Source organism: Labrus mixtus, chromosome 16 (genome assembly GCF_963584025.1).
Source record: "Labrus mixtus chromosome 16, fLabMix1.1, whole genome shotgun sequence".
NCBI lineage: Eukaryota > Metazoa > Chordata > Actinopteri > Labriformes > Labridae > Labrus > Labrus mixtus.
In genome coordinates, this window is record NC_083627.1 from 22,845,026 (window position 1) to 22,863,180 (window position 18,155).

The window sequence follows — 18,155 nt, forward strand, 5'->3', positions numbered from 1 at the left end:
GTGGTGGTTGTGAAGATGAATGTTGTGAATGCTGCCTGCTTGCAACAAATCCGCAAATCCGTTTGAAGCGAGATCTAAGAATCCCATAATGTTCTTTATGTCTACGGATCAAAGTTACAGATGTCGCTGTGTTAAATACAACTTTTCATGCATACTTAGTTGTGTATCCAAAAACATATCTACTGATGTTGAGAGTGACTTTTTTCCCATGTTCAGATGACTACTTTCAGAACCTCATTAAGCTAACTTTTTGGTTTTTTTTGGCTTCCAGGGAGTGCTGAGTCCCTGAGTCCCTGAGTCCCTGCGCTGCATTCTGGGAAAGTCTGGAACCCTCTCCATGGGCTGTACCAACTGCTGACCAACCAGGGGGGTCTGACAGTGCTGTGTTGAATGAGGTGAGATTCTTAATGGATTTTACTTAAATGGATTCAGTTTTTTTCCCTCTGTCAGCTAGATTTTGGTTAATAAAATATTTTTCCTGTTATTTCTTTTTTTATTTGTTTTTGCATGGACTTAAGTTGTGCTTGACAAGTGGTTCACTACATATAACTTAAAGCTTCCAGTCCCACTATCCTGTTATATTTGATGTTAGCATTTCTGACATCAAGGACTTTCCAGCGCTGTGTTTTCTCCATACCCGAGGGCCTTGTTTCGCTGATGAACCCGTCATCCTGGTCACAGCACAGATGCATGTTTAATACACTTCATTTGATTTGAATGAAAGTGAAATGGCAGCTCATCCCAGAAACAAACCAAGGATTTCCTCTCCGCTGCTTCACGTTGTAAATGTTTTGCAGACCCTCATTCCCTGTCTAAATATACAGTTAACCAAGCATATGGTAGCTAACATTCACCCACCCTTTCTAAACCTCTTTATGGATAATGAAATAAATACACAGGGTAAATGAAATGAATGGCCTTCTTCAGACAGCAGTCATTTTAGCCGATGTCATGCTAAGGGTAGGAAGTCAAAAATGCTGTTTAAAACATTTTTCTGTTGTAGCATATCTAAAACATATGTATGATTGATTGCTTCTGGATTGATTAGCACCTGAAAAGGATAGAGAAATGTGGAGGGAAATAAGTAAAAACAACATAGCTTGATAACCTATTAGCTAGGTCAGACAACAGCTAGCGGTAGCATTTATACTCTTACTAGATAACTGATAAGAAGAGTAGGAAGAGCAAGACTGTTAGTGTTTGGTAGTGTTAAGACACAATTTAAAAGGTGTTCATTCTTAATAAATGTAATGTTAGCAAGGAAGTGGTAGAATACTAGCATTAGCTGTTGTTTGACGTTAGCTTATGCATAATTAAACATGTTCTTTTAGCTTTAAATCGCCTGTGTCCTGATGTCCAGACATATTTCATTATCATTTCAGTTGCTCACTTGTCACTTTTCTACATTTAAATGACTTGGAACGAAGCAGAACGACATTACAACACTTTAGAGCCTCACAATCTGTGAATGTAGTAAAAAAGTACATCTTCTGCCTTAGTTTGCTTTGTTGTGACTGGTGGAGGGGGACTTTTACTTAGGTAAAGCCTAATGACAGTGTGGTTTTTTTTATGGGAATGAGCTCTCTGATGAAGCTGTAATACTTTTTAATGCATAACACCTCAAAGTGAGGGGTCTTCCTGTGAGAATGGTGGCCTTATTGGCAGTGCAGAGAGTGTGAAAACACCTTAAGATAACGCCTGTGGAGGAGTGAAGGTTGAGGTTAATTGCTTTGTTTGTATTTATACCTTATTTATGGATCTAGTTTCTATGCATTGTTCATCTCAGTTATTGTTTGAATAACCGGCACACAACCAGCAAGAACTTCTTTGATTTTTCTATGAATTCTTTCCAGCACTTTCTGTGGTTTTATTGATTCCTAGAAGATAAATGTTATTTTCCCTTTGTCCCTTTCCTGGAGAAAGAAGTATAATTGCAGGGTCAGCAGAATAGCACCTTTCGGAGCTGCTGGTGATTATCTTACTTACAGACGTTTCAGCAGTGTAAATACACAAAGTCAGGGATTTGATCTTTGGCCTTTGAGTTGATTGGTAGTCTCTTTGCTCACAATCTGGCATTTCCCCCCCCCTAGTGACCTAAAGAAGAATCAATGTGAACAAACATTCAAGTAAAGTTTTTCAAGTTCTCTCCCCCGGATTACCTTGTGGGTTTGGAGATGAGCATTATTTTTCCACTTGCCTCTTCCCCTGAGGGACCCTCTGTGTCTGTTTACTGCCTTCGTGAGCAATAAACATTGGACATGGGTGACTTTAATAACAAACATTAACGGACCTCTATAAGGAGTCGGCACGCAGAGAGGGAGATAAAAGTCTAAATTTACTAGAGTGTCAGGATGCTAATTGGCAGGTTCTGTCTCAGGACAGCAATGATCTGTCCAACTATGAGCCAGTAATCTGCAACACAAACTAATTAAAAACATTTCATTATTGCCTAGTTCAGACCTCAACAGAGCAGACATTAAAAAGTTCTACAAGGCAGCCCTGATTGGTCTGATAGACTGACATGTAGAAAGGCCACTTAATAAAAATGGGATTTCTTTGTATGACTGCGGGATGCAAACTTATTTGGTTCTGTGGAAAATATTAGTTTCAGATTTTGTAAACGTATGACACATTAATTAAGCCAAATGTTACCAATATTAGGGATATTGGTTTGATCTTCCCTGATGAAATGTTTCATTCAAGTTGTTTAAAATACAGATTTTAACAAGCGTACTTAAATGTTGCAGTTCTCAACAGCAAAATTTAGTGTATTTACATCTTCATTGATCTTTCCTGGAAAACAGAATACTTTTTGCAGAATGCAGCCAGGACTTTTTTGTGATATTTACTGTTGTATACATGACTAGCCAATAGCTCTGAAGTGCAGAACTGACCCCTATCAACATTTTTTGCAATAAAAAAAGCAACGCACAAGAAAAACAAACTGCCCCATTAGATGTTAGATGAAAGGCCGTTAGATGATAGACATCTTTATTTTTTTAAACTTTCATCGTTTAGGAGGCAAAATTGAGAAAACCTAAACTGCAGAAGAGCAGACTGCCTATTCCAAGATTGTTGGGCTGTTTATTGGACTGACAGCGAAAAACTAATGTCATCAAAACATATGAACTTTATTGATTTCATGTTAACTTGAGGGATTTTCTGCATTCTTCAAGGGTTGAAGCCATGTGTCTTCCTGTTGTACTGTTGCCTTGTTTTTTGGCATTGGTAGAGCACTCTGGTCCTTGTCTTAAAAAGACATGTTTGTTCAAGTGCACACATGTAAGCACACACAGTCACACAGAGAGAGCTCCCTCATCTAGCCCACAGGGAGCATGACAGTTTGGAAAGTGCTGCAGTTCCCCTGCTGTAATCCTTGTCAGTGTGTTGTACGATGCTCTTTCTCTGTCTCTTTTTTCTTCCCTTTTCTATCTCCTCTCACTTGTTTTCTCACTTTCTATCCCTTTCTATCCCTTTCTCTCCTTTTCTCTACCCCTTGGGTCATTTTAAGTTAGTAAAACATTATTAGCTTGACATTTTGATCAAAAACAAGTTGCCTAAGCTTGACAATAAAACGAGCTGTTATTTCTCTCTCTGTCTTCTCAAATTCAGCTTTATTGACATGGACATGTAGTGTTGCTAAAACATGTTGTTCAAGGTCTACATTGCAAATATAACAATGTACCTCTTTCTCTTCCTTATCTCTTTCTACCTCTTTGACTGTGCTGATTGAAGTGTGTGGGGATGTACCTGCCTGCTTCACACTGTCACCCTCTTTCTAAATAATTTCCAAAGAGTAAAGTGTGTGAGTGTGTGAGTGCTTGTGTGTGTGTATGGGTGAGATTGGAAGAGACAGAGAGAGTCGGTGCTATTCTTGGCCAGCTGGGGAAGTCTTGGCTCCCCGTCGTATGGGAAAAGTGCTCTTGGCAAGTCTTTAGCCGAGGCATTCCTTTATGCTGTCCTCTTGAAACACTCGAACAGAGGCGGACACACAAACTAGTGTTCTGTCACTTATGGTGGACATTGAATCGACATATACTTGTGCTCTCGAGACCTAGCTATGAATGCTACGTGCTAGAAGAGAAACCATGGAGCTCACTTTTTATCTGAAAAAGCTGAGTTTCTGGTGTGCTGCTTCCTGCCTCTCCCCTGTGATTTCTCTCACTTGCACACTTACACTGTCAGGCCTACACACACACACACACACACACACACACACACACACACACACACACACACACACACACACACACACCAGGAGGAAAAAGACTAAGTGCTGTCTCAAAAGAGAGATTTCTAGTAGTACTACATTATGCCCTGAGGCCCAAAGCCAGAGTTTCACTGTCACTCACTCCCTCTATCTCTCTCTCTCTCTCTCTTTCTCGCTCTGTCTCATAGACTCACACATGCAGAATTCTGCACGATATCCTCAAATCAATTGCCTGAGGAATGGGAGGTTGTCTGAATGACTTCTATCAGCTAATAGATCTCTTAAGTCTCCTTTTCATTGTCCCCATAGCTCTCTTTTCCTTTCTCTCCCTCTCTCTTTTTTTCTTTGTCCTTCAATCTGCCATGCCACTACAAGGTGACATCACCGTCTCCCTCCATCTTCTTCCTGCTCCTCCAAAATGTTCTTGTCAGTTTTTCTCCCGCCTCTTACTCCCTCCGTGTCTCTTTCTCCTCACCTCTTTTCACCCCTTCTCATTTGTTCCTCACACTTTTTTATCTTCTCTTCTTCTCCTGTTCTGCCATGAAGTGCAAATCCTTACATAACAAGTGTCAAACTAAAAACATGCACAGTGGCTGTCTGCGCAAGAATTGGGTTTGATGTCGAAATGTGATCGAAAGGTTAGTGTGTGTGTGTGTGTGTGTGTGTGTGTGTGTGTGTGTGTGTGTGTGTGTGCGCGCTCCTTCTAAAATATGTTCTTTTCAATCCATGAGACAGCTGCATGCATGCAGAAGAATTCTACACAAGGACGTTTTATTTGGGTAACACAAACACACACATAAAGCACTCAGCCTTTCCTTAGTTTAAAAAAAAAAGGCCCACCCAGAGAATGTCACTAAGATGGAATTTCCTTTCATCCATTTCCGTGTGTACTGTGTGTGTGTGTGTGTGTGTGTGTGTGTGTGTGTGTGTGTGTGTGTGTGTGTGTGTGTGTGTGTGTGTGTGTGTGTGTGTGTGTGTGTGTGTGTGTGTGTGTGTGTGTGTGTGTGTGTGTGTGTGTGTGTGTGTGTGTGTGTGTGTGTGTGTGTGTGTGTGTGTGTGTGTGTGTGTGTGTGTGTGTGTGTGTGCAAAATGCTGTAGAAGTGACGCTGAAAGAATGAGAGACATTCACAATGAGACAAGCCATGCAAAGCCTGTGAAGTTTTAGACTGTCTGTGTGTACGTCTCTCTCCAAACTCTGAAATACTAAGCTGGTGCTCTTTCTCAAACCCTTGACAGTGTGTTAGATACTTACATGTTTTTAATAGTAGCCTCAGTGTGCAAACTGGAATGAAAAGTCAGGAAACACTGCAAGATGGAGGCAGAAACACTGGCTCATTTATACAGCTCAAGACTTCTTAAAATTGTGATACAAATAAGGAGCATTTAATAAACAGGAGTATAAGAGTCCAGCCAATGCATTGTCAGGTCAATATTACCAACAAGTGCTGGCTTGTGTCCGACATGTATGTATCTGTGATTGCAGAGACACACAAAGTTGCAGAAACTTCCACTGTAGCAACATTTTTTGCTTGGAAACATTTCCTACTTTCATTATTGAAGGAAGGCATATTTTTGTTTAATGTGATTTGATTTGAATTTCAATTACATTTACTGTTAATTGTTTAGCTTTGAGTCAAAATGACTAAGGAAAGATGTTTTCTTCAAAGAGTATCAACGTTCTCTCAAGTATCTGTAATAAACTCTCAGATTCAATGATCCCTGATGGATAGAATTTAAAAAAAAGATTAGTATAAGAAAGGCCAGTACAGTGTCTTCGATAGTCAGTGAATCAATCAAACGAGTTAAATAAGTAAAAAAGAGAAATAACATCAAGGTGTGTTTTCATATGTTGTGTGTCCACTTATTTTAAATCATATGAATGCTGTATCCTTTTTGGTCTCGATAGCTTCATGTTTTTGTGTTTTTTTTTTTTTTTTAAATATCTCTGTTCTTGCTGAAGTCTGAGACGTACACACACTTTGCCCTCTGGCCACATGTACTGTGTCATAGTGAAGGATAGCAATCCATATCTTTGCTCTTCTCAAAGAAAAAATATTAACAAGGCTTTTTGATATGTCCGTTTTTGTCACATTGTAAAGATCTACTTAAAACATTGTCTCTCTGCCAGAAGCACAAACAATACATGCTTCTCTCTGCAGATATTGCCCAATAGACAACCATTTACCCTTGTGGGAGTCAGAACAATAATCAGCATGGGAATTCAGTGTGATTATATACATTTGATTATGTTGAGTAACATGCACATGGCTTTACTTCTCTCCAAGTGTGTTGATGTGTTTGCCACACAGAGCTTAGAGCAGGCACATTTGTAGACAGCATGCAGACACCTGTGGAGCATGATGTCATCGTTTTGTGTTTGCCGGGCAACGGGAGTTCTTTTCTTTGGATGATGGCTGCGTTGGGCTCTGCATGTGTGTCCTGTTGCGTCTCAGGATGTGTTTTTCTGTCCTTTGATAATGTGTGTGCTCGAGCAGTGCCGCTGCCCGTCTGACATTCTTGTCCTTTTTGCCTCTAAAAAGGTGGAACACATTATTCACAGACAAGGACACACGCTGAGCAGTCGCCCACCTCTCCTTCAGCCGCACAATGCCTGCTCCCCCCGTGCCCATTCATGCCAATTAGTGCCAGTCTGCCTTCCTGTGTCCACTACAGCAGGGCGAGTCACCTTCAGAACACATAACAGTCTCTGTCCTACATTTGGAAGTGTGTAGAAATTAACTTTTTTATGTAAAAGTCAAGCCGGAAATTTGTTAACTACAAAAATATTCCCTTTCAATAACTGACAACTTGTGAATAAAACTCAGAGGTGTGATGTTTATATCAGAAGGCTGCCTTCTAAGCTTTCATATTGTATTTGTAATAAGCTTGTAAGTGTTGGAGAGAGACAGTTTGTAGACTTCCTTTTACCCTTCTGACCTTTAACTGAAGTGACAAGACGACACTCAGATGATGAATGAAGAAGAGCTAAAAAGATTTGTCATTAAATTTATCAGCAGTAAATTAATCAGCATCCACTATGATAATCCATCACACATTTTCATCTCATTTCAAAGAATTGAAACAAAATTGTATGATTGTTACCGCTTAGATTTGAAGAGCTTCTGCTTTCTAACTTTAAAAAAGTATTCTTGGCTTTTAGGCAGATTTTTTGTATGAAAGCCTGAGTTTTAAGAAATTGCAATGCCCTTATTCGCAATTTCTTAAACTTTACAGCCCAAATCATTTTCCATTACATTTAGAAACTAGTTGTCAGATGTATCAATATTACATGTAACCCTGAGTTGCAGACATAAAAGCGACAAGGGTTTTTTAAAGTCTGTAAGTTATCACATTAAGAAATTCAATACAAAAGGTCACATATAATACAAAGTGCACTTAACCAGGGGTTTCTAATAGCCTGTTGAAAAAAATCCCACAGTTGTGAGAAAAGTCCATCCTCTCCGTCTTCTGCCTGCTCCACTTTTCAGAAAATGTTTGCTCAAACAGGTCGTTTGGAGAATTTCCCTTCATGACATCACAAAGGGCAGTAACCCCTCCCCCCTGATGGGTGACACTCCCACAGCTAGGTGTTGATTGATTTGTTCTGCCCTCTTAGTCTGTCTTTGCAGCGTAAACGACAGGGCATGGTGCAAGAAACCAGAGCAACATCACCTTCCAGAGAGGGGGCGTGGTCAGACACAGCTCATTTGCATATTTAAAGGTACAGACACAGAAACTGCCTGTTCTGTGCAGGGCTGACATAGAGGGGTTTATAGGCATGATCAAATACAAGATCAGAGTGGATTTTTAACACGAAACTAAAAAGACATGTTGTGGGAACCTCTGAGGCTTATTTAAACGGGTTCAAAAGAAGTATTATATGTGACCTTTAATGATTTTAAATATCAAGTTCAAGGTCAAGCTTCACTTAATCATCAAGAAAGGACAAACACAGTTGCAAAATATTGAACACATTTTTGATCTACCACCACTCAAAATAAATCATATATTAATTCATATTTCAGTGACTGGCTTTTTGTTCATACTTTAGAGCCAGGTTGAAGTAACAGACAAAAGAGTGAAGGCTGTGTGGGTAGAACAAATGAATGGAGTGTGTAGAGATGAATGAAGTCTGAATTACATATATCTGTCGCTTCTATTCAAATCCTTTCTAACTCTCTCCCTTTTCCTCTTTCTCTCTTCAGCTGCCTCCCTGCCTTCCTTTCACTTTTTTTTCTCCTTTTTGTGCAGTATCACACATTCCCCAAACAGGATTATATATATACTGCGTTTGAATATTGTTGTGTTCAAGTGAATAGCTTCCCTTGAATAACTGTGTTGGACATTTGCCTAAACAGTATGTGTCTGAATGTCATTCATGGCTGCTATTGTTAGTATGTTTGTGAGTGTGTGAATGCATGCATAGTGAAGAGGTGAGAGAGGGTTGGGTTCATGTGTGTGTGTATGCATGTCTGCAATATTTACGCATTTGTGTGTCTGCATGTGTTTGTACTCAGCAGGATTATACAGCAATAGAGGAGCTTAGCAGTGATTTGCCCATCCATTCCAGTCCCTCCCTAATCCTGCACAAATACACACATATACACAACTTCTTTATGTGTTTGTGTGTGTGTGTGTGTGTGTGTGTGTGTGTGTGTGTGTGTGTGTGTGACTAGGAGGGATCTAATAGTGTGTGTGGATTAGTCGGTTTGTGAATGGGATGTGGCTTGGGCTGAAGTGGCACACTGCACTGCCAGAGAGTTAACACAGCCTGGCAGAGAACAGGGAGAGGTGAAGGGGTTTCGAAAAGGGAGATGTTGGTGAACGTGGCACGGTTCTGAAGTCGCTGCTAACATGATTATATAATGATTACAAAAGGTTATGAATATAAGGAGCACATGACTGTGATATGATTTAGATGTTGTAAAGAGGATGTTCAGACTCAAAGCCGGGCTTGCAGTCATCTTCAGTGTGTGTGTGGGTGTGTGTGGGTGTGTGTGTGTGTGTGTGTCTCACTAAAAGAGGGCTCTGCACACACACACACACACACACACACACACACACACATGCACACACACACACACACAGGCATACAGGCACTCACACACAAAGATGGAATAACAAGAGAGATGAGACAGAGACAAACAGGTGAAATAGATGTAAAAAGCGTGTGTATGAAAGGTGGTGGGGGGGATTCTGTCGTCGTAACCAGTGTTTGTGTGTGAAGTTTGCGGGGGTGACGGAGAGAGCAATAGAGTCTGTGTGGGTGAGAGAGAGAGAGAGAGGGAGAGAAGTCTCTGATATGTATATAGCTGTGTGAGTGTGTGTGTGTGTGTGTGTGTGTGTGTGTGTATATATATATAGAAGCTTTTGATTAGTTTCCTTAGTGACTGGCTCTGACTGCAACTGTGCTCTGCTCTGCACAAAGACAGAAGAAATGAACGACGAAGAGTAGAGAAGAGAAGGGTTTTCTGAGGAAATATAACTGCTCTTACATTGATTCTAAATTTAAACTTTCACTTTTACTAAGACCTGACATAGTACAACTCTGAAAGCACCAGAAAGCAGAAAATTACAAGATTTATTTTCATATTTTGTCCTGGTTATAGGTCAGCAAAATTGCTGGTGTTTCCTACAAATAAATCACTTGAACTGATAGACTAACAAAAAAAAGGATGGAATATGTGCATTCAAATACACCTCACAAGCGTATCATGAATGCATTAAATAGCTAGAGACCTTGGTGCGTTCATGCAGAGATGTTAATTAAGAGAAGTTGACAGGTTTATGAAGAGCTGGTTGGGTTCATAGAAGATAAAACATGCATTTTGCAAGAAGCAGTGACACTTCATATTGGCCAGTTATGATAGAAATGGGATAGTCTATAAATAATATATTGGTCTCTTGCTGTAGTTACATCCTTCCAAAAACAGGTTTCCTGGTCAAAGTGGTGAGACAACAGCAAAAATGTGAAGAAACTTGATCTTTTATGTGAAGTCTATGGGTTTGGGTTTTTGAGACAGAAGGGAAGGTTTGTGTGGTATCGGAGTCGGTTGAAGGGCGTTGACATGTGGCCACTTAAGCTGGACCGAGAGAAGTTTCAGATGAAGGGACAGACGAGCTGAAAAATACATTTCACATACAGAAGAAATTACCATCTAAAATATTTGAAATCCCTCGAAACCATGTCTCTCTTTCCTCCTCTCTTTTAGCTTGTCGTACACCCCCACTTTCTCTCTCTCTCTCTCTCTCTCTCTCTCTCTCTGCTCCTTTGCTTTCACTCGACAACAGATTGTACACAAACCCACACAGATGAATTATGATTAAATGCCGAGAGGCTTCAATTAGCTGCCAAGGCAACAGGTTAGAATTTGCTTCGCTGTTGAGGTCACCTGATAAAAAAAAAAAACAGATATGACTGCCAAACAGTCTGGGTTCCTCAGTCTCTGCTGATTGGATTTTCTGTCTGTGTCTTGTATATTAAGTTTCTTATCTCTATCTCTTCTTTACTTATGTCCTTGTATATCTCCATCCTGGTGTCGTAATTCACCTTTTTTAGATGGTTTTCCTTTTTAGTGGAATAGTGATAGTGTAGTAATTGTCTTTTTGCTATTTAGGAATGACACACCCTTTATAATGTTATAGCCTTTAACAGGGCAGCTGTAACATCCAGAATTTAATTGAAGAGGTATGATGGAAATAGTAAATTGTTTTTTTATAAACACAGGAGGATTTTTTTAGGTGTGTGCTCCAGCATTAGCTAAATTTGAAGTATATCTGTCGTTTTAACAACAATGCCTTCAAACAGAAAACAAATCAGACAATGAAACCTAACTAACTTGCACTGCAATAGTGAAACACTCCATGAATAAACGATGCTGAATGCCAGGACTGATATCAAGCTGACAGGAAGAGCGACCAACACAAACAGGATGTGTTCTTAGTGCATGTTTAGATCCATAGGGTCTAGTGGGAATTACTACAATCCTGCATATCTGTGTGTGAATGTGCGTCTGCGTGGTTCTGTGTGTGTTAACATCTTCTGAAGAGCGAGTGCTCACATCTTGCCTGTGCGTGCTGCATCTCTTAGCATTGAGGAGCACATTTCATCTATATTTACTTCCAAATGGTGTTTTAACTAGGTCAGCTAACTAACAGAAATAGACCGCTGTAGACGTGCAGTGAGGAAATCAGTGATGACATCTAGTGGTAGAATGCAGGAACTGCAGCCTATGCAAATACTGTATGTAAATATTGCAAAAATTAGATGTATGATCTAATATTAATATAAATGTCTCTGTCTTTTATTAAGCGATCTCAGAACTGTATGTTTTAGGAGACATATGCTTAATTTGTCTGTTTGCATAATTTAGAGTTGCACCACTGAGTGCATTAAGTTGTGTTGGTTGTCTGTAAATGTATTTTCTTTAAATATTAACATCTGTGGATGATACAAGTAACCATGAAACAATTTGTTAAGTAATCAAATTCCTGTTTATCGACCAGAAGTGCTGAAACTGTCTTGTTGAGATTTGGAAGTTTGATTATGTTTTGAGTTCAAATATTTCTTTAAACAAACTGAGTTTGAGACCGTTGATTTGGTTAAAAAACATGTTCAATCAATTCACTCACACTCAGGAAAACATTGATTTAATTTGCTCTATCATTTGACCTTTTTTTTTAGGTCAAATTGTATAATTGAATCACAAAAAAGGACGGAGTTATCATAGTTTCAGCCCTTTCTACACACGTCTGTACAACTATGTGTCACTCTTCATGTTCTCTCTCTCTCTCTCTAATCTCGACTGCTCACTCCCTCCCTCCTTCTTCATCCCTCCCACACTCCCCCTCTCTGCCCTTCTCACTGAAACAACCTCCCTCCCTCCCTCCCTCCCTCCCTCCCTCTCTCTCTCTCTCTGTCTTTCTCTCGTTCTCTTTTCACTGCTTGTAAGCGCTCTCTGGGCGTGCAGCCAGCTGGAGTGTGTGTGTTTTTTGAATGAATACCTGATGAAGTTGGCCGAGTGAACCGTGGGAGGGGCCCGGGAGTGTGCGTGTATGTGTGTGTAGGGCAGACAGTGTGAGAGCTCTGGCTCGCGTTCAGCCCCTTGCATAATACACGTTGGAGCTCTGCATGCGGGACTCCCTCCCTGTGGGCGTGTGCTAGTGTAGGCTACCAAATTTGTGAGTGTGTGTGTGTGTGTGTGTGTGTGTGTGTGTGTGTGTGTGTGTGTGATCACCTGAGAGCTGTGTATCAGTGGTATGGGTTCTTCTTGCCTCGCTGTCAAGATTTAGGAGGAACTGTTTGCTGGCTGTGAGAGTTTGGAAGGCGGTCGGGGGGGGGGGAAAGGGTAGGAGCAGTTTGTAGCACACTGAATCTACTCAGGATTTCAGCTCAGGGTGGGGAGGGGGGGACTCCTCAGGGTGGTTAGCGAGGCACACAGTGGAGAGAAGTTAAGGGAGGAAAGGAATGAGAGAGGAGAGAGAGGGAGCATGCTGCAGAAGTGGGCTACTCCTGCTACCCTGGTGAGTACAGTTCACATAGTTTTTGCTTTGAATGAAGTGTGTGTGGGAGCCGGAGAGAGTAAGCGTGTGTGTGTGTGTGCGTCCTGAAAGCTTGTCTTGTTGTATCACATTATGCCATTCGTAAGTGCGTACTGCGTCTGCCCTACTTTTCCTGCCATCGTCATAGCTTATTTCTCACATTCGGTGGCGTTCTAAAGTGTTTCCTCTGCCTGCTTCTCTTTTTTTTTTTTTTGTACTTCCTTTTTTCTTCACACATTTCTCTCATTCCTCTCAGGCTCCCCCTTTTCTGTCTGTCTGTCTACCTCCCCCTCCCTCCCTCCCTCCCTCCACCCGCCCCAACCTCAGGGTTGTCGAGGGGTGAGAAAGTGCAAGTCATGCAACACTGCCTGAAGTGTTTGTTTTTAAAAGTGTCTCTCTAATTTGTTTTCTCTCACAGTCATTTGTTTCTCTCCATCTCCGTATCTCTGTGTTTGTGTAACTCTTAAACACTCTCTCACTCACTCACTCACTCACTCGCTAACTCTTGCTTGTCCTTTTTCCTCCACTGCCTCTCTCTTCTTGCCTCATCCCCTGCTTCTCTAACTTCCCGTCTCCATCTGTCCTCCATTACTCCCTCACTGTCTGACCATACTCCCATGTGTGCGTGTGTTTGTTGTTGTTTGTGTGTAGTGGAGAGTGGCAGCCTTGTCAGAGTTCCCAGTCTGGCAAGGGTCCCTGTGATGTACACACACACACACACACACACACACACATGCACACACACACACACATGCGCACACACACACACACACACAAATGCACGTATGCAAACACACCCACACTAATGAAAAACCAGAGAGGAAGAAAAAGAGAAGAGAGAAGTATAAGCCTGCAGCAACACTGTACTTTCCAATTGAACTAAATTTAGAAGTGAGATAACACATCACGTTGGACTTATCCCTTTGATCATGATTATGACTAGGCGATCACACACACTTACACACAGACACACACACACACACACACACACACACACACACACACACACACACACACACACACACACACACACAGAGTTAGCTTCAACAGAATTATGCAGCACATTTGCACCAGTCTTGATGTTGATGTAGCATTTAGCTTTATGGTTATGCAGACAGAACAGTGACATGTTGGTTAATCGATGGCTAAAGAACACAGGGATGTGTGTGTGTATAATTATCTGGTGTATCACAAGACACAAGGCAGCGTATTGTGTAACCTGCTGTCTGTCTTTGGCATGTTGGGATGTTTCACTCTCACATGCTCAGACTGAGATCCTGCTTTGCTGATAGAAAATATTGGCCTCTTGATGTTTCTACAAAAACTTTAAAGAAGCCAAAACATTTCCAGGTTCCCTTACACAAAGCCTGTTTACTATAAATGTCACTACAGGATGTTGAGATCACAAAGCAGTGTTTAGAGTAATCAAATCTTCACACATGCCAAAAAAAAAAACCTGCATGTGTGAATGCAAACAGCCCAATTTTTTTCACACAGACGATGTGAAGTCATGGTGAGCTGATGGACAGGAGGTAATAGTCAGGAGTGAGCAAGTAGCTGGGGCTGATGGCACTTATATCATGCAACCCATGGGAACTTCAGGCAGGTTATGAAACTGCTTCATACTCTTTTCTCTACTATGAATATGTCCATTTATACAAAGTATTTATATAAAAGCAAAAAGTAGACATTTAAGGCGCCATCTTTGATTTCTGCAATATCTTGTATACATCATGTCTTGCCTCCTGACCCCCCAAAAAGTTTGTTTTAAACATGTTCCCCTGCAGCATTTACTATGTCCCAAACATCAGACAGTTTGAGTACGTTATAATTCATCTTTATGTTTTCTTCATGTAAAACATAATGTTCAGCTGTACCATATAATGGACCTGATTTTATTTGTGTGTATTTCTGTTTGTATGTCAAAGAATGACACATACACACCCCCACTGGGTTTTTTTTAACCGTAGAAGGAGAGTAGTGTGTATACTGCACGACTGAATGATTCAGGTTACTGACTCACACACATTGTTTGCTCACTGTTACTTGTGTCCCAGACAACACACACACACACACACACACACACACACACACACACACACACACACACACACTCACTCACTGGCACTTTGGTAAGGTCGGTCATTGTATTTGTGAATGTGTGTGAGAGTGAGAGAGACTCAAGCACATGGAGGACAGACGGCTCTGGTTACAGGTCATCTGATACACACACACACACACACACACACACACACACATACAAGCTGCAACTCAGCAAGATCCAAGTGACTTAGCTTTTCAGTGAATGTGTGTTTGAGTGTCAGTTTCAGTGAAGAAATACTCTCTCTTTTGGGGATGTAGGTCACTTGTGCTGGCCTCTCTCTCTCCTACTCTCTCATTATGTCCTGAGCATGTCTTCCCTCTTATATTCCCTCTTATGTTGCTTTCTGCCTCTCTTTTTCCCTCTTATATTGATCCGCCTTGGAATTTTTAGTCATTGATTGTTGCTGCCTTTTCTTTTCTTTTTCTTTTTTTAAAAGTCCACTTTTTGGATTTCATGAAGATACTGTAGGACAGTGGATAGAGTAAAGAGATAGTGGGGGAATGACATGAAGGAAAGGAGCCACAGGTCAGAAGAATACCTGGCTCAGTTATTATAAGTGTTACTGTACCGTAAAGCTCAGCAGCTGCAGACTACCATACAATATAAACTATATATTTCTAAATGCATATTAGATTTCTTCTTGAATTCTCAGACACCTTTTATCACATGCCAGTGTTGATCTGTCAGAAGCGACTTGCCTCTCTCTGATAAAAGCTCTCCTCTATGGCAGCATGACAGATCTGCTGCTGGATGTACACACACTGGCAGCGTTTGATGTGACAGCTGATATGAAATGTCTCTAATCTGAGAGCGCTCATACACATACAACATTACTTTTATCTCAAAGTGTTAATTTGAGCACATGTTTGTTAAATTCAAGCAAAAGAGTTTGCCTTTGTTTTTGTTTTTTTACCATCTACAGTGACTGACTTCATGACGCAGCATGAGCAGTAGGTGTGGTGCAGGGTGGATGCCAGGAGAGAAGAAGCATAGACATATGGAGACAGTAGATGAAGAACACAAAACCATTAGAGGGAAGAATGATAATTGAGAAAGGAGTTATAAAGGAGGAGAGGAGTGGAGTGGAGGTAGACTGAAGGAGGGAGAGGCGGAGAAGATAGCATCTCACAGATCTACAGCACTTCTGAGCACACCTCTGAGTCATGCCTGCTCGAGTGAACAGATGGTGTGTAGAAGAGAAAGCATGCATGCTCTAACTATAAAACAAAACCTGCAGGTTGCTCTAGTACAGTATGTGCGTATGTGTTCGCGTGCGTTTCCTCCTACTCCTGTTTCAGAAGTGTGGTAGTATGGCACTGTGACATTTTAAAGTCACATGAATCTGCTTGAGAAACAAGGCACCCTACAGAAAACACACATAGGCCAACATGCACACAGTGGGTGCAATTCATATCGAACCAAAGGACTAGTAAACACGCCTCAGGACATTTCAGAGGTGTTGACCCAGTCAATTTGGATTAAAGTTCAGATCTCTGGTGGCTTTGCAGAGACAAAGATCAGAGTCATCACTGACACAAGGGGCTGTGTGTACGAGTCTAATAAGAGTAAAGTTAGCAACCATTGTGGTCTTATGTTCAGTGATGTCACCAGACCAGTTACGTGAATGTCTTTTGTATGCTTTAAAAATCATTCTGCTCCATGTCTGGAGATTCTTAGTGTGCCCAATGAACGATAATAAACGCCTCAATGTTATGTGATCATGTCGAACAAGAGGCTTCTGTTGCTCTGATAAGATAGCTCAACTACAGTATGTAGATAAGTTCCCCTTGTTTGCACGGCGGAGCAAGATATGAAGCCAACTTATAATCACTAATTCTTGTTTGAAGACTGATTGGTTATTTGCTGCCTTAGACTTAAGCAGCATTAGTGTGTCATTAGTGTCTTCTTGATAATAATTCAATGACTTTTAAAGAGGACTTCTACATTATAAGGGGTTCACAATAGACACAAGATGGATTTCGCATCTTTTAGGTGGGAGGAAACTTTGCCAAAAATTAATTATGATTATTTTTTTCAGACTTAATGTTCATATTTAATTTCATTTATGCAGAATAATTATACATTCCAGAGGTGTCATATGTTTATTTAGATAATTGCATCATTTGTTATCACATTGCAGAAGTGCTCTTTTTAGTTCTTCAGGTTGAAGTATGCAAATGTTAACCTACTGGCATTGCAAACTTTAAACTGAGACGATAACTTGTCATATCTTGTATTGCATTGTGTGTGTTGTTGCTGCAGGAGAGCTCTGCTTGCTGTGCATATTTTGCACAAGTTTGAAGTGCGTTAGTCAACTGATACTCGGCCCACTTTCAAGTGTGCAAATGTGACGTCTTTAAGTTTCACAAACACATGAGCAAAGTGTTCGTGCTTTAGTGCACTCAGGGTGCATTGTGTCAAGAAAAGAACGCCTGTCAGCATAATTGAATATACCCAGGTGTCAGTGTTTGAGTAAGCAAGAAGGTGTGTGTAGGCATATGTGGATGAGTGTGTGTTGTTGTTGTGTGTGTGTGTGTGTGTGTGTGTGTGTGTGTGTGCTAGAAATGCTTCTACATTATTTATGTGATTCACACCCAGCTCACCATCTTTTACAGCAGGGGGTCTTCGCTAACAGATGGCACACATACAGTTGGTACACGCTCACACAGTATATTGGGAACGGCACAGACTTTTCATCAAAGGTTTAAGTACAGCAGATGCTGGAAACGTCTTGAAATTGTTTTTATTATTGCTGTTATTGGTTCACATTTCTTAAACTGCTTAAATTGTTGTCATTGCTTACTCTGCTTCAGTTCTTTTGCTCACCCACTCTTCGGTAACAAAAACATCACAAACTAGCAAACTCGAAGACCAAACAAAAACAGTTTTCCCAAAAATACAACACAAGACATGTTTCATTTAAACACTGCTCATAATTCTGTCACAGTTCATTTTGTTCACTAATGGCCTACTTCATTTGAAATGGCTCTACTGTAGTGACCAATTCATGTCCATTTCTCACTCATCACCTCTTTGTTATTCCCCCCAGCAGGCTCAACAGCATTTCACTTCAAGGGGATGCTGCAAGCTTTTACTTGCATGGAGTCATTTTGTTAGCTTTTGTAGGCGACTGTTGTTATTTTTTTGTTTCTTTTAGTCATATGACGATCTCCTTAACTTCTTGTTGCATCTCATGGCTTCTCATCCTTCAGAACACCATTGTTCCCTTGAAATACTCTAGTTGAGTCTTTAGGTGCTCTTAGTTATCTTGGCGGTGAGTATACTTGTGTTTGTCCAAGG

At 40.8% G+C, this 18,155-nt stretch overlaps 1 protein-coding gene across 3 annotated transcripts in view; it reads left to right on the plus strand.

Moving 5' to 3' along the window:
• Positions 1 to 18,155, plus strand: part of atxn1a (ataxin 1a) — a 92,306-nt gene that overhangs the window by 61,561 nt on the left and 12,590 nt on the right. The window contains exon 3 of one of the 3 annotated variants that reach the window (XM_061059128.1): positions 291 to 395. The gene's annotated coding sequence lies outside the window, so the exon portion shown is untranslated. Of the gene's footprint in view, positions 1 to 271; positions 396 to 11,533; positions 12,734 to 18,155 lie in introns of those variants that run through there. The other 2 variants (XM_061059129.1, XM_061059130.1) reach the window with 2 other exon arrangements.